At 37.1% G+C, this 18,473-nt stretch overlaps 1 protein-coding gene and 1 pseudogene across 9 annotated transcripts in view; one reads left to right on the top strand and one right to left on the bottom strand.

Moving 5' to 3' along the window:
- MAGI2 (membrane associated guanylate kinase, WW and PDZ domain containing 2) overlaps window positions 1-18,473 on the bottom strand; it is a 1,355,992-nt gene that overhangs the window by 1,328,862 nt on the left and 8,657 nt on the right. The window lies entirely within an intron of this gene.
- LOC112866892 (small ribosomal subunit protein eS24 pseudogene) lies at window positions 14,637-15,037 on the top strand (annotated as a pseudogene).

Raw genomic sequence — 18,473 nt, 5'->3', positions numbered from 1 at the left:
TTAGGGTTCTGTCTCACACGTGCAGAGATTAGAGACAGTGTTTTAACATTTGATATTTATCTTGGGACCGACCTAACCAGATATTGTGCACTCTTGTTAACTAAATCTATGACCACCTGCTGGCAACTACATGCTTCATTTTCTTACCTAATTCTTCACAGAACTGCAAGGCGGTTCTTTCCCTTCCTTTGTAGCTAGTCTTCTTTGTTTATTGCTACTAACCAAGATTTAAAAGCTTTAAAGTTTATGTTATTATCGTATTTCTGAATTTCCTTAAGCCTTTAGCAATCTATGTGACCCTCTGTTACCAGAAACAAAGGGAACTAATCTTTTGAGAATGACTTGAAAACTACTGAGGACAGTAACTTCAGCTCATACCTATATTTCTCAAGACTATGCATTACGGTTACTATTTATTATTCGCCTTTTCTAAACAACACATCACAGCAGTCTTTTCTAAAAGGATGACCACGGTGGTAGCTCACGTTCTGATTATATATTATATTAAATATAATACATACTATATTTTGAGAGAGAGAGAGAGAGATACTATATTTTGAGAGAGAGAGAGAGAGAGAGAGAGAGAGAAAGAAAGAGAGAGAGAGAGAGAGAGAGAATGAGTGAGCAGGGAAGGGGCAGAGAGAGAGAGGGAGACAGAGAATCCCAAGCAGGTTCTGCACTGTCAGCATGCAGCCTGGCACAGGGCTCAAACCCATGAACCGCGAGATCATGAACTGAAATCAAGAGTCGAACACTTAGCCAACTGAGCCACCCAGGTGCCCTGTTAATGATATCTTTTTTTAAATTTTTTTTTTTTAATTTTTTTTTTTCAACGTTTATTTTATTTTTTGGGACAGAGAGAGACAGAGCATGAACGGGGGAGGGGCAGAGAGAGAGGGAGACACAGCATCGGAAACAGGCTCCAGGCTCTGAGCCATCAGCCCAGAGCCCGACGCGGGGCTCGAACTCACGGAGCGCGAGATCGTGACCTGGCTGAAGTCGGACGCTTAACCGACTGCGCCACCCAGGCGCCCCCCTGTTAATGATATCTTAAGTTGTAAATGCAATAAGTCTACTCTCCTCTACCTTGATTAGAACTGTCTTCCCATTTTCTCTGCTACTCAGATTACACAATTGTGTTAAGTATTTTTGAAAATTAGGTAACTTTAGTTTGAATACCTCTATAGTTCTGCAGTTAGTTTTTTTTTTTTTAATTTTTTTTTTCAACTTTTATTTATTTTTGGGACAGAGAGAGACAGAGCATGAACGGGGGAGGGGCAGAGAGAGAGGGAGACACAGAATCGGAAACAGGCTCCAGGCTCTGAGCCATCAGCCCAGAGCCTGACGCGGGGCTCGAACCCACGGACCGTGAGATCGTGACCTGGCTGAAGTCGGACGCTTAACCGACTGCGCCACCCAGGCGCCCCTGCAGTTAGTTTTAATACCACACACAAAAAGAAAGATTTTACTTCGACCAAATTCCACTATCTTCTCATTTTAAGTCTTTATTATGGAAACATTAACAAATAAATATTGATATACTTTGTCATCTGACAGAAATGCATTCCACACAATATGGAATGTAAATTAGCAGTCTGAGAACACAAAAATTCATTCCTTTCTTGAAACAGATAACTTCTTTATTCAATAAATATTTATTGAGTACCTACTCTGTGAGAGCAATAATGAACAGGGCCATGAAGATATTTAAACTTAAATCCCCACACCTAATCACTCCATGGAGCAGTAGGTAGATGGTATACATATAAATAATGATTTTGCAAGGTGGTTCGCTATAAGTACCCTAAGACAGAAGCAAGTAAGTATAGAGGTTACTGGAGCCTGGGTGCCTCAGTTGGTTAAGCGTCTGACTTTGGCTCAGGTCATGATCTCGCGGTTTGTGAGTTCGAGCCCCACATCAGGCTCTGTGCTGACAGCTAAGAGCCTGGAGCTTGCTTTTGATTCTGTGTCTCCCCTTCTCTCTGCCCCTCCCATGCTCATGCTCTGTCTCTCTCTGTCAATAATAAAATAAACATTAAAAAAAAAGAATAAAGGTAACACTGCTTCTAATTAGAGAATCAAATCATACAAGAAGTAGGTGACATTAGAGCCAGGCAGAATTTCAGGAGGCAAAACTGACAGGACAATATTCTTGGCTGAGGAATGAACAAAAGGATGGAGACAAAACCAAACTAGTTCAGCATGCCTGAGATGCAGTGTATACATAGGATGATGGTATCAAATACATGTAGAAAGTTGTTAGTGGGGAGTTTGGAATGTCAGGTGAAGCATTTAGAGTTTTTTCAATGGAAAAAAAAAGAGTAGAAGGAAGAATACAATGTTGAGTGCTGTTTTAGTCTGATTAACTTGGTAGTCATTTACTGCATGGGTTAGGCAGGGGAAAGACTGTCAGCAGGAAACCAGATTAGAAGCTATGGCATTAGTACAGACATTAGAAATAAAGGGACATCTATAGAGTGTTAAGAAAAAGCAGAGAACAAGGACAAGAAATACTACCAAGACTTAACTGACAGAATTAAACAAATTAAAGAGTCTGATAAAAGAGAAGGGAGGGCATGGATTTCCAGCTTTCCATTTCAAGTGAACTAGGGGTCAATGGTATCATTAGAAGAAACTGGAAAATCAGGCATAGCTTACAAAAATGGAAATTAAGTTGACTCTTAGATTTTTAAAGAAAGAAGCAGAGCATACATATGGAAATATACAGAGAGCAACTGGAAAACATGGACCTGGATCCAGTCAGAGAGGACTGGATAAAAACTTGGCAGTTGTCAAATTGAAAATTTGGCAGGTCCGAGCATATGTCTGTATGAATTCACTAAGCTCAAATAGGCAAAGAAATCTGCCTTTATCATTCATAAAGAAGCCTTTTCTTCAGGGGAAAATACAAATAATTTGAATATCTGTAGAAACAGACAGGTAAGATTAAAATGAAATCATACTTCTATAAACCATTCATCTTGAAGCCATTCCACCTTAAATACATTACATAAATACAGTGTCTTGTACTCTCTGTGACCACTGCCAAGAATTACCATCTTGTCATAGTGGTGTTTATTTGATAGTATCAAATGATTTATAATATTGTTTACTAACAGGCTGGCCTATCCTTATTCTTGGCAGGCTATAAATATACAAGGAGGGTAAAGAATGCCTAGATTTATCACTGAATGTCAAATTTTAAAATTTGAAATTAGTATAATCATCACCATCTTCACATTTCCTGTTGATCGAGGAATAGTCAGTAAAATCCTCCAAAACTGAGTGCTAAGCAAAATGAACATGGAAGTGAAAATACATCTGTATTTTCTACACATTTTTGCTAAATTATATTCAATGACAAATCAGCTAATATCCTACTGAAAATGCATAATTGCCATTGCTTCCATTTGCCCCAGTCATGTCCTTTGAAAAGCTTACTTTTAAGAACACATAAACATCCAGTTTTCTGTATTTTCCAATAGTTAATATTTAGATAACATTTTGGGTATGTTTTATATAAAGCCCTTATAAACATGCCTCACTTATCAGTTATGAAAATAATGTAAAAGTAGACTATGTGTAGCTATATAAGAGAAGTGACCTGTTATAAGTTCTTCATATACCATACAAGTCTATGTAAATATCCCTTATACCAAATCCACATCTGCAATGCTTCATAAATTAAGTATATATTTTTCCATCCACAAAAGTCATTCCTTACCTTTTTTTATATAAAGATTTTATTTTTAAGTAATCTCTACAACCAATATGGGGCTCAAACTCACGACCCCAAGATCAAGAGTCACACACTCCTCCAACTGAGCCAGCCAGGCACCCCGCTTCCCACTTTTTATTAAAAAAAAGTTATTCTGGGGCGGCTGGGTGGTGCAGTCGGTTAAGCGTCCGACTTCAGCCAGGTCACGATCTCGCGGTCCGGGAGTTCGAGCCCCGCGTCAGGCTCTGGGCTGATGGCTTGGAGCCTGGAGCCTGTTTCCGATTCTGTGTCTCCCTCTCTCTCTGCCCCTCCCCCGTTCATGCTCTGTCTCTCTCTGTCCCAAAAATAAATAAAAAACGTTGAAAAAATTAAAAAAAAAAAAAAAGTTATTCAGCAGAACAGCTTTCAATCTATTTTACTGTGTTTGAATTAAATCAAATTGTTTCAATATATAATAAATCTTGAACATAAACATTGTACTATAAGCCTCATTGACAAGTCAATAAATGAAAAAGCAATGGTTTGATTTCTCTGTATTTCTTAGCAAAATTTACAATGTTGTTGAAAAAGATTTTCAGCTCCCTATCTTCTACAGAGTTGTGTGTTGTTTTTCTGAAGTTAGCAACAAGGCAAAATATAAGTTGAAGAAAATGGTTGTGTAAGTTTATCAGAGAATCTTATATTTTTCATATACATTAGAATTCTATATATTAGAATTGACTTTTCTCTAATAATAGCAAGAATAAAATAATCTTATTGAATAAGATTGGTAGTCACAAAGTCCACCAAATGAAGAAGTTTCAGGAGTTAGCCTTAATGGTTATTTTCACATTTAACGACATTTTTGTTTTGCTATTTTGTTTTGTTGTTTCAAGTTTAATGCTTTTTTAAAAATAAGGGTTATAAATCAGTTTTCTGCCTTTAGTCATTTCTCTACTTCATAGTGGTAAAATAAGGCTTTGTAGAATTTTGTGTTAGCATTGGAAATTAGTACTACATGGAAACAAATGACAAAGAAGCAAGTGCACAAAGTCAGCACCCAATATGATGCCTTTGTCTCCCCCCGTGCTAAATTCTCAAATTTATATAAAAGCTTCACAGCAAATTTATTAGGATGAGTCAATTTTTTAGACGTTCTTATCAAATGCTTTGCATCCTTGAGAATAGAGGAAGAACTGGGTTCTGGAGTGTGTGTGTGTGTGTGTGTGTGTGTGTTACCATAAAGCTACTGAAGAAACATGGAGGAAAAAAAAGCAGCCTATGTGAACTAGTTTCTTGACTCCTACTCGGTTGTCATTCCACAATCTCAACATACAACTGTCTGGGGCCTCAGGCATGAATGACAAGAAAAGTACCTAACAGTTTCCAAAATCACCCAAGTATGTAATGGGGATCTAACTATAAATACTGTTCATACTGTAGGCAGTAACCCATATGTGCTTATAACCTCTACTTCTCTATATATCACGTGTGCAAGGAATATCACAGGAACTCAACAAATACAAGTCCATCTTCACTTTAGCTTCGATAATAGAAAAGGACAATGGCTCAATCTATCAGGGGTAAGGAAATGGCATCTTTCATACTATGTCATAGTGTTAAACTGTGCCCTGAACAGACTTGGGTTTATGTCTGCAACACCGAGGAAGACCAAAATCAATATTAAATTGCTAACTCCAAATATTTAATAAATAGTTTCTGAGGTTAAATAAAGACTGATAAGCTTGAATGTTAGCTAGAGGGAATAGCCTATTCTTTTCTTTCCCTTTCTATATTTGCTTTTGCCAAACTTCACTCAGGCTGGAAATAATCATAATAATTGGAACCAGCAGAAGGAAATAGCTGATGCTGCTAGGCAAGATGAAATAAATCTGCAACTCAAGTAATACTAAATATAAGCTCCACATGAGCATAATAGAACAAAACACCTGAGATAAGACTGTACTTTGGAGCCAAATTCTCAAGTTTACATTTTACAAGTAGATACATTTTAGAAATGCACTATTTATAATGTATCAGGATGGTACTGAGTGTAAACAAATAGCAGATTTATGTCACTATAGCAGTAAGACTAAATAATTTCCTAGGGGGAAGAAAGAAGACAAATAAGACATGTTTGATTTCTGAGAAAAAAAATTCATATAAAGCAATAATGCAATAAACTTTCAAGTTCGTAAAAAAAATATTTGTTTAAAAATTCAGAAAGCATAAAAACACTGTTAGGGGAATTTGTATTCTTTGTCATTTGTAGAATTTGATACTCCTTCTCTTTTAACACAGTGCTACTGTAGTATTTTTATGGTTGCCAGTGGTGTATGCTATGCAGTACTGAGACAGCTGAATAAGAAATATTTTAACACTACTAAGATGCTTATGATGTCAGCATGAAAATTAGCAATTAAATTTGAAGTATTTGAACCATTCTAAGATGGGAAAAAATGAATGCCATTTCTATCAAAAACTCTGAAGCTTTGGAAAGGAAAACAGAACTGGAAAAGTAAAACATTTGAGTATTAGAACTGTCTGCTTTACAGTTGGAGGCACCTATGACGGGGATTGGTTCATTAATCCTCTAGACTCTGTCCTATTCTGTTTTAGCAACATGTAGAGCAGATAAAAGTTAGGCAGTCACTTAGGACTCAGTGACCTTGGGCAAGTTGAGTGACCTTGGGCAGGTAATGACACTCTTTATGCTTCAGTTTCCTCACATTTAACTGGGATGATAAATATCACTCTTCCTCGTAGAGTTCAATGTGAGCCTTAAATGAATGTAACTAAGTGTGAGGTGGGACTTTTCCTGTTTTCCTGGAATGTAGCTAAAGCTTCAAAGCTAAGGACAATGGAAAAGAAGTTATCAGTCATATCCATGGTAAAGCCAGTCCAAAGATCATCAGTTCCAGTAGCCTAAATGCAAAGACTAAATAATGTGAAAAGAGATCCACAACCAAAGATTCTTTGAAGGGAATCTTAGGGGACAATGAAGTATCATCTCAACTTCCCCCTTAGACTGCGCTACTTGCAAGGAAGTGGTCCCTCACAAGGGTCACAGAATAGTTGCTTGCTGAATTCTTCCAACAGTCATAGTTTCAAGTGTGCAGCCCAGAAGCAAAGTATGAGAGAGTTCTGGGAACAATTGGAAAAGTTTTCCCATGAGCCTGAGGGTATTCATAAAGATAAGGACTTATGCCTACCTTTTGTCAGAGAATTCTGAAGGTGGGAGCTTGGGTGGAGCTGCCTATGATATTTGAACAAAAGAGATGCAGTTGCATTTCTGCAACAGGATGGGTCACGGAAGACCACATGAAGTTTTCCAAGGCCAAGTAGCTAACTCAAGCAGAAAGCCAGTGACAGCGCTCTGGAAACGATTTTGCTCAAGGGGGCTGCCTGCTGGGCCTAGGGGACAGTAACACAAAGAACCTGGAAGGGGTAGTGCGGTGGGCAGGAGCTGACGGCAGAATTACAAGTGGTCAGGTTTAGAGCACACTGCCACTGTCAGGACATGCTGCAATCAACATGGCGGTGTATGCAAAAGGTGGTGAGGAAACAAGAGTGTGTCCGAAGAAGATACAAATGTGATCCATGACAGAAAGACAGCATCTGGATGCCTGACATAAACAGGGCACATATGGGCAGATTTAAAAGAACTAAAGAAACAGGGCTTTGTTCCTTTATTCATGTTCCTCCTCCTCCCTTGCCCTGACCTCTGATGAGACAGAGTAGGTGGGGGGTTGGGAGAGGTGGAGCAAACAAAACAATGAAACAGACCACACTAACCTCTCTCATTATTGGTTTCCAGAGTTCCTGGTCGACCTGAGCTCAAAAGATGATAGGAGAACCTTTCTATTGGAAGCAATGTTAAAATTTAAATTGCAAACATACATTTTTTTATACCTGAAAATGAGACTATTCTGATATATTAAAACAAAACCAAACAAACAAACAAAAAACAGTCATGAGGTGGGGTAAATGAGAAAAAAATAATTATTTCTTGTTGGTATTCTTTGAGCCCAACCTATTTAATAGTCACCAGAGACAGTACATACGACTGAAATGTTCTAAGAAGCCAAAACAACCTAGACGTTTTTATTGTTAATACTGATTTTTTTTAATTAAATTCAGCAATGTTTACATTGCAGGACTAAGTTGGACATGAACTTTTAAGTTTGATATTAATAACTGTAGGAAGTGCCACAGAAATACTTAACTTTAGAAAATAAGAAAATCAGTTGACTCACCCATCAACCAAATACATCAAGATATCAAATGTAACAAAGAAAAGGAAAAAATAAATATTCTTAGTACAAAAATGTGTACTGTGATTTTCCTTGACTGAATGAGCTCTTCTTTTTTTTATGTTTATTTTTGAGCACATGTGCATGGGGTTGGTGTGGGGGGCAGTGAAAGAGGAAGACAGGATCCAAAGACAGCTCCAAGCTGATGGCAGAGAGCCCAAGGTGGGGCTCAAACTCAAGAACTGAAAGATCTTGACCTGGCCAAAGTCAGACACTTAACCGACTGAGCCACCCAGGCGCCCTGCGCTCTTATTTCTGATCACCCCATTTAAAGATATTTTGAGGTGGATGGCACATGAATGCCATTTATGACTAATTTACTATGAACTGCTTAATCTACCACCTTTACATTTCCCTTAGTTCTCAAATAGAGCAATTTTCTCTCCTAAAACAGCCTGAAACAATTCTCATCTTAGATGAAAACCTCCCCTCTCGAGCAAAAGAGTCAATTTAATTCTCCCAACAAAGAAAATCTCTTACTCTAACTAAACTTCTAAGCTGTCTTTTGATACTGGAGGTCTATGGCAATGTCAGTCATTAGCAGCTAAACTCTCTTAGATGTTGATGGACAATGGACTCAGCAACCTGACTTTCTACAGGGCTCATACTATTTTGAATCAAGCAAGCATAGGTTGCACACTGCCAAACTATTTAACATATAACTTTTAAATTAAACAAAAACAGATTCCTTTCACAACAGTTTCAGTGTCAGAATGAAAATGTTACTCAATAAACTAGGAACATTTTGTAATTTAGATTAATTATAAGCAAGAATGTATTTCAGAACAAAACAGGGCATATTTTGGGAAAAAATAACACTTTAAGTGAAATGAGTCTCCTAATGGATGAGGTAGGTAGTGATCACACAGCCAAAAATCTACCACAACATAATAAAGAGTGCTGTAAGTATATTTAAAAAGAAATTATTTAAAATGATTTAAAATATTTTTCAAGGATATAGCTGTAGGCTAAAATGGTTGTACTTACAATGTCTGTTAATTATGGATAGAGGTTCCTAATGTGTGTGATAGTTACATTTATGTGTCAACTTGACTGGTCCACCGGGTGCCTAGATGTTTGGTCAAATATTATTTTAGCTGTATCTGTGAGGGTTTTTTTGGAAGAGATTAACATTCAAATAGTTAGGGTGAGTAAAGCATATCACCCTCCCTAATGCAGGTGGGCCTCATCCAATTAGGTGAAGGCTTGAAGACAGCAAAAAGCTGACCCTCTCCCAAGTAAGGGAGAATGCCTCCCGCCTGACTGCCTCTGAAATGAGACACCAGTTTTTCCCTGCCTTTGGATTCAAACTGAAACACTGGCTCCTCTTGGCTCTCAGGCCTGCTGGCCTTCAGACTGGAACTATACCATCAGCTCTCCTGGGTCATCAGTTAGCTGACTTAACTGTGGATATACTGGGAATTGTCAGTCTTCATAATCACATGAGCCAATTCCTTATAATCAATCAATCTATCTCTCTCTAAGTCTCTCTCTCTGTCTCATACTCTGTGTGTGTGTGTGTGTGTGTGTGTGTGTGTGTGTGTGTGTGTGTGTGTAAATATATCCTGTTGGTTCTGTTTCTCTGGGGAACCCTAATACAATGTGTTTCAAATAAATCAAGTATTACAGAGAAAGAGGACCTTTATCATTCATTCATTCATTCATTCATCCATTCATTCAACAAATGTTTCCAAAACATTCTGCATATTTTCAGGCATCAGTCCAGGTACTAAAGAAATAAATATGAATTAAATGCTATACCTACCTTTGATGAATTGTGCATCTAGTTCAAGTAACGTATTTCACAACTTTATTGGAAAACCATTACAAAAATCACATTTTGTTGTGATATTAAGAATCACAAAAATATGGATCTAATTTTCACATACCAACTCTGGATAAATAAATGAACACTGAGATGTTGGGATATATATGTCGTTCTTTTAATTAACAAAATTATATAACAGTTACACAGTTATACAATTATATACAGTTCAAAATATTTCACATGTCATTTCTAGTAACTTTAACTAGAGAAGCTACCTATAAGAAAGAAGATAAAAATTTGAGTGTTCAAAAAGTTACATATTCCAACCACTACCATAAGAAATATTTGAATAATTTCACATGGCAGAGGAAGGTTATTAATTTCAAACATAGTTTCAATAAAGAATCTCTAGTATAATTTAGAGAGGAGTTTGCATTTTCAGGGTCTACTCCAAATATAGTCTATAATACCATAGCAATGGTCAAAGAGCTTGGTCTCAAAATAGCACCTCACAGATTTTAAAAAGTGAGGCATTGTTTAGTTTCTGTGACCTTTGAATTGAGACTAAAAATATACAGTACATAAAGGCAGCACTGTTGAAGACAGAGTTCTCACTATTATTGTTTGCATCTGGTTTGCTAATAAAATAGAAACATTATCTGTAGTGCTTAACAGTGATACATTAACATTAAAAATCTGTATATGATAATTATATTCAATGTGATTCATACTATGAAGAACCCAATTTAAGAGGATTGGTTTGTACATTGTTAAAGATCTATGGGGGCGCCTGGGTGGCTCAGTCGGTTGAGAGTCCGACTTCTGCTCAGGTCATGATGTCACAGTTCGTGAGTTCGATCCCCACATCAGCCTCTGTGCTGCCGACAGCTCAGAGCCTGGAGCCTACTTCAGATTCTGGGTGTCCCTCTCTCTGTCCCTTTCCCACTCACACTCTATCCCTCTCTGTCTCTAAAAAAATAAATAAATGTTAAAACAAATTAAGATTTATGTCCCTCCTCTCCCCCATCCTAAGGTAGAAATACTAAGTAAAAAAGATTCCATTTGCAGGCCTATGAAATACAGACATTCCTCAAATTCCTATTCTTGGTCCCTTCTCACCCAGTGCTCTTCTAAGAGCACCAAAGCTCCTTGAGAAGCTACTACTACCAAGTAGAAACAATGCCACTCAATTCTCCAATCTGCAATTCTAACAATTCTGTGAGCTCTAGACATACGTGACCAACAACCCTAATGTCATAAACATGCCATCATCTGCCTGCCAGGCACCTCAAACACATTATATTCTCAGGCATTCATTTTTCTCCACTCACTCTATTCTTTACATAATATCAACTGGAGCAAAATTAAATAAAATAAGCAAAATAAAATCTAGTAAAAATTTAAAAATAGGCCCTTTTATAACTTAGTTTTGTTAACTCACTATCTCTAACTCCAATGACTAGTCTAAATTGTTTTAAGTAAAATATCAGTGATTCATACCTCATGAATATAATCACATTACTTCTTCACTAAGAGCCAAAATACACTGATAGTAGCATGGTGCTGCTTCTGCATTTGTCAAAGAGAGCAATTTTTAATTTCTAGAACAGCCTGAAGCCATTTCCCTTGCAGTTTAAGTTTTAATCTCTGTAGCTAATGGCATCTTCATCTACTCCACAAAGCTATCCCAAGTCAGAAAGCTCAGAATTATCTTTAACTATTGTCTCCCCTTTACCACTATCTCCCATTCAATTGGAAATAAATTCTGATTCAACTGCCTTTAAAATATGTCTCAAGTTCATGTCCCTCCATTCCAACTACTGATACCAGACCTTAGGCCTTGTTCTGTTTCTTCTCCACCCAATACATACCTCAAACCAAATTTCCCCCTTGCCCTGCCCCTGAAAACAACAACAACCACAACCACACTATGCTTCTCCATTTTTCAGACACCTTTCAGCGGCTTTACTCACCTAAAGAACAATGTCCAAACTCTTTAAGTTTAGGTTTGAGGCCTTTCCTGATAGGATTCCAAGTTTCCTTTCTGGAAAAATTTTTAGTTGCCACTAGGGGCACTCAGGTCCCCGTTTATTTGGCCTCAATGACCTGTAATTTGTTCTCTGCACTGGAGGGTCATTTTTATCCTCTCTGACCTTTGGCCATGCTCTTCCTTCTGCTTTCTGCACCTCCCCTCCTGAAATCACACTCACACTTTAGGGCCAATGTCAAAGATCTTTTATGCTGTGAAGCACGCCCACGCCCAGCCATCTTCCATCTCTAGGCAGTAACACTTCCAACTGAACTGTGCTAACAGTTTTATAAAATATTTTCATGCATTATCTTCTTTAATTCTAGCCACCCTAATGTAACATATGACTGAATCTGAAGGAAAGTTAACCCCAACCCTCCCATAAGGAAGTGAAAGCAATGAACTTGGGACTGGAATCCAATTCAGTCCTCTTACTCCAGGATCCACCCTCTTTATATGCTACTGCCCTGCTTCTTCTTTTCCCTTCTAAGTACTCTAAAAGAAATTTGTTTATTTCTGTATCATTCCATTAAAACTCAGTGTTTTAAGGTTAGCTTTGTACATAACTGCCTCTCCTGTTCTGTATTCTTGGATGGTAGGGTCTGACCCTTATTATTGTATTTATTTTATTTTTTAATGTTTATTCATTTTGAAAGAGAGAAATCATGAGGAGCAGAGACAGGGGGAGAGAGAGAGAGAGAGAGAGAGAGAGAGAGAGAGAGAGAGAGAGAATCCCAACCAAGCTCCTCACTGCCAGCACAGAGCCTGATGCAGGGCTCTAAATCACTAACTGTGAGATCATGACCTGAGCTGAAACCAAGGGTCAGAGGCTTAACTGACTGAATCACCCAGGCACCCCTGGACCCTTATTATTTTAATGCCAGAACCTAGCTTTAGCATGACACAAAACAAAAATATAATGAATAATTATTTACTCAATTCATAAGTTAAAGATCTTAATTTACTAGAAGATTTTTATAATGGAATAAAATATATTTATGTGACAAACACAGAAATTCAATCATAACACAAACATGTACAACACTACCCCTCTGTTTTTGTTTTTCTTTGTTTGTTTGTTTTTGAGAGAGAGTGTAAGTTGGGGAGAGGGGCAGAGGGAGAGAGAGACAATCTTAAGCAAGCTCCATGCTCAGCACAGAGCCTGACATGGGACTCGATTCCATGATTCTGAGATCATGACCTAAACCAAAATCCAGTAAACCAACTGAGCCACCCAGATGCCCCACCCCTACCCATCTTAACCATGCATCCCCTAGAGAGCAACTGCCTATCACCTTTTACTATGTACACTTCTTGAAGGAGCAGGATGCACATGCTATTTCTATTTTCTTACCTCCTGTTCACTCTTCAACACTATGACATCTGGTTCTCCTGCTTCTTCCACTCCATGGAAATGACACTAAACAAACGTGACCTCCATTTTTGCCAAATACAATAGAACCATTACAGACATCATCTTTAACCATTTCTGCTGTGTCTACCAGTGATGACCATTCACTCAACGTTAAGACAGTCTGATAACAGTCTTAGGTTCTTTCCTGGGATCCCTTGACTTCTAAACCATAGATGCCACAGTATTTTTTTTGTCTTTTTGCCTTTACATTCTTTTGTAGGATGATCTCATGCTCCCTAATCTACACATTCAACCCCAACCACTCTTCCAAATTTAAGGCTGTAATAGTCAGATGCCTATTTGTTCCAGGTACCTCATATTAAATAGATCCCAAATGGAATTACCTTCTATCCACATTTATTCCCTGCCTCTAGTCTCTGTAATGATTGACACCAGTTAACAGAAACTAGAAAATCAACCAAGGTAACCTCTTTCTTTATCCCTATCCAATCAGATACACTGACAATTTTACCATCTATATATATTTCTTGAATCAGTTCCCTTCTTTCCCACTCCTACCCTCATTGTTATGGTTCAAGACCTCAAAACCTCTCTTCTGGGTAAGTCTGTAGCCTCATAAATTGTCTTTCTGCCTGTATCTTCAACCTCCTTTAATTGGGTCTTTTGACTGACTGCATGTGCTCCATGAAATGTTGCCTACATTTCTCCTCACAGGGAAAACAATGGACAAATATGATCTTCTCAATCCTGTTCTTAAAACCTTTCAAACATAGAGAAGCAAATGAGCCATAGAAGTTAAGATCATTGACTAGGTTTGAATCCTGGCTCTGCTAATTATTATGTGTCCTTGCATGAGGTTTTTAATCACTCCAGGCTCCAGTTCTCTTATCTGCAAATGGGCTTAATGACAGTAGCTACCTTGTAGAATAATATGAGGATTAATTAACATTTATCTAAAGTGTTTATCTGCCTGACATACAGTAAGCACTGCACAAATGTTTGCTATTAATAATAATAATAATAATAATAACAATAATAATAATAATACTCAGTGGCTCAACATTCAGTTCTATATGATGGTTTGGCCCACATCTAATCCCCCAAAGTCATTTATTTCTAATATCTATATTAAACTCCAGACTTTGGTGCTTAGAACCTCTTTATCACATTCCTTGAAACTTTTAATATCAATGCCTCCTTGCTTTTTCTCAAGAAGTGTTTTCCTATCTTCCTTGCCTGATATACTTTATGTACTATTATATATAGTTTTGAGGCTGTACCACACTCCAGGCCCTGGGCTATGCATATTATAAAGGCATTATAACATTTATTCTTCATAACATCTTTATGAAGTGGGTTCTGTAATGATACCTATTTTACAATGGATGGAGCTGATTTAGAAAAATGTAAAACAATTTGTTTGCTCCCTGACTGCTTGAAGCTTGGCCACCATCATGAATGACATAGTAACTATCCGGACCAGGAAGTTCATGACCAACTGATTACTTCAACAGAAACAGATGGTCATTGATATTCTTTATCCCAGAAAGGCAACACAGTACCTAAGATAGAAATTCTGTATAAACTAGCCAAAATGTACAAGACTATACCCAATGTCATCTTTGTATTTGGATTCAGAACTCATTTTAGTTGTGGCAAGACAACTGCCTTTGGCATGATTTATGATTCCTTGGATTATACAAAGAAAAACAAACCCAAACATAGACTTGCCAGACATGGCCTGTATGAGAAGACAAATATGTCAAGAAAAAAGCAAAAGGAACAAAAGAACAGAATGAAGAAAGTCAAGGGTATTACAAAAGCCAATGTTCATGCTGGCAGAAAGAAGGAGTAAAGAAAAGATTCTGCAGTGACTATCTGTGGTGACTGTGCAGATTTTTCATGTGAGAATTAATAAACTAAGAACTTAAAAAAATAAAACAATTTGTTCAATTTATGTCTAGTATGGGGCAGAGCTGTGACTGGCATCCACAACTATGGTCACTAAAGCTCCATGCTCTTGACTATTACACTACACTGTGAAATTCCTAAAGTGGAATCAAGATTTACACACCCTTTGGGATGCCTGACCCACATCACCCACGTCGGACTCTATGCTGCACAAGGGGCCTGCTTGGGATTCTCTCTCTCCTTCTGCCCCTCTCCATCCTCACACTCTCTCTCTAAAATATGTTTTTAAAATAAAAATACAAATTAAAAAAAAGATTTACACACCTTTCTATGGTCATTATCTAGCACAGTGCCCAGAACATATCATTAAAAATATACACATAGAGTTTATGTAACTACTTGAACTGAAATCCATGATGTCGAATACTAAGAACGCCTAACCATTATTTCTTCTACAAAATGTTTTCTTTTCTTATTTTGTATTCTGTTTACATCACGGAAGGTATATTTAAAAGACGAAAAAATATTCTCAATAATTTTTAACTCAGATCACAACAGATATACAACAGGATGTAACTACTTGAGGGTATGGATGATGTCTTAATGGTTATTCCTCTTTTTATCACCAGTTTCTATTTCAGTGTTACTAGAGAATAGGTTACCAATAAATGTTTGTTAAATGATAAGTACATGAATTCTAGTCCTGGAAAAATGGACGTTGGAACATTTTTGATGAGTCAGTTTATAATTATATACACTCCTGGATCAATGGCACAGACATTTGTAAATATTTTATAATTCAAAAAAAAATATTTCAAGTTGGTTTTGGCATGCATTGTGGGTATATTTTTGTAGCTGATATGCTTTCTTGATTATGTTCTATTTTGGGTAATGTTAAAATAAACTTGTGTTCCTACATATTTTACTTCACAACAGTTAAAATTTTCTGGAATTTAAAACAGAAGTCCAACCAGAGCAAACTAAATGAGGTAACGGAGACCTACCTAGAATTTGAACTTATCTAACAGGAAAATACACCTTGGTTTATTCTTCAAATAGATTTCTCTTTTCAAAAAGAAGATCTTCACCATTGCTCCCAAAACAATAAAATAGGAATGAAATATCTATTTTTATAACATTTTAGAGTCGTATCAATTAGAAGATTTTGGTTGCAAAATAATAGAAAACCCAATCTACCTAACTAAACCCAACTAAACCTAATGGTTTAAAATATCTTTTAATATCTTAAATACTTTAAAATATCTGTTAATACATAAAATAATAAAATAAAATAAAATAAAATAAAATAAAATAAAATAAAATAAAATAAAATAAAATAAAATAAAATAAAAATCTTAAAATGCCTATTACTTCAGTAACAAGAACCCTGAGATTGGGCTGGTTCTGGGTTCATTATTTTAGCAGTTCACCAAGGAGCTAGTAGCTTTTTCTCACTCTGTTCTACCAATCTCCACCATTTGGGTAGCTCTCCTCATGAACACAAGATGGCTATAGTTGCTCCAGGCATCACCTCCACATGCAGCAACTTTCACAGGCAGAAATGTGAATAGCTCTGTCCTGAATCTTATTTTAAAAACTAAAAAAATTTCTCAGAAAGTCCCCAGGGGGATTCACCTTACTTTTCACTACTTAGAACTGGGTTATAAGCCATTTCCTAAAACAATCATTGGCAAAGAGATGAAATTACCATGCTTGGTTTACACTAGTCTCAGTTCATCCCCTTGGGATGAGGCCACGCTAATATGAAACACATGGCATAGCAGCACATCAACATGTGGATACTTGAACAAAACTGTCATTCTGTTAGTAAGGATGGAGGCAAGAAGAGAAGAAATGCATTCCAGTAGAGAATCAACAATGTCTCCTTAATAACTCTGTGGTCTTCTAAAGTCTGTCTGAAAACATATTCAACTGAAGCAAAGCATCTCCTTAGTCAATGCTAGAAGAGTCATCGTGATGCTTTTCACACTATACAATGAAGACTTCCCAATTATTTTTAAAAAAGCATTTTCTTGATTCTTAGTAGTAATTTAGCATATTGTTTGAGCTATCAACAATATCATTAATTTTACATAGTTTTTCTTAGACTTCATAGTATATGTGCACTTTATAGATCCATATACAGTATCACTCCATAGTGAATTAATCTGACATAAAGAAAATGGCTTTGAATTTAACACATTAATGTAATTCAAAATATTCCATTCTCCATTTCATAACAAAATCTCTTAGGATTCAGGCCAATTAAACTTGGGTTTCTTGACATCTTTAATTTAAGGCAATACTATTACCTGTATTTTAGCTAAACATTTGCAAGTTAGGCATCATTTAACCTATTTTTAAATGACTACTGCTTTAGAATTGTAATACACCTTATATCCGTAGCAAGTTCGATCGGGTCCTCTTACCTTTCTCTGAGACACCTAAACCAATGAAAATTAAAACACTGTAAATATGTTATCATGATGATGACCAAGCATGCCTCTTGTCCCTGACCCATCTTTTGTTACTTTATCATTAGGGCCTTCTCCCAGGTATTATGTAGTCCATCAGCCACTTGGCCATGCAAATAAAAATGATCAAATTCCAAACTATTAAAACCTGACTTCTCATTATCACTTCTTAAGAACTAATATACGTGAAATGTATAAATCATCTGGGTACTTGATTTCATTATGTCTTTATGGTATCCCACTATCAGAGCTAATAGGGGTTAAAAAATACCACTCACAGGGGTACCTGGGTGGCTCAGCAGGTTGAGTGTCTGACTTCGGGTCATGATCTCATGGTTCATGAATTCTAGCCCCATATCAGGCTCTCTGCTGGTAGCACCGGACCACTTCAGATCCTCTGTCTCCCTCTCTGCCCCTTCCCCCGCTCTCAAAAAGAAATCAACATTGGGGCGCCTGGGTGGCGCAGTCGGTTAAGCGTCCGACTTCAGCCAGGTCACGATCTTGCGGTCCGTGAGTTCGAGCCCCGCGTCAGGCTCGCGTCAGGCTCTGGGCTGATGGCTCAGAGCCTGGAGCCTGTTTCTGATTCTGTGTCTCCCTCTCTTTCTGCCCCTCCCCCGTTCATGCTCTGTCTCTCTCTGTCCCAAAAATAAATAAACGTTGAAAAAAAAAATTAAAAAAAAAAAAAAAAAAAAAAAAAAAGAAATCAACATTAAAAAATACCACTCACAGTTGAAAATTAATAGGTGACTATGCAAACTGTTCAGCTAGATTTGTCACACATGGAAAAATTTTATGTAACTCTTTCTCTAAAGTAAGACTGTATCCTCACATGTACATATCTTTCTGGGACTATGGATTTAAAAACTGGCATTAAACTTTAGTGTTTGAAAAATGTGTGTGCGCACC

Source organism: Puma concolor, chromosome A2, assembly GCF_028749965.1.
Source record: "Puma concolor isolate L17-30 chromosome A2, mPumCon1.1.hap2, whole genome shotgun sequence".
Classification (NCBI taxonomy): Eukaryota; Metazoa; Chordata; class Mammalia; order Carnivora; family Felidae; genus Puma; species Puma concolor.
This window is presented reverse-complemented; position numbering and strand designations above follow the sequence as displayed.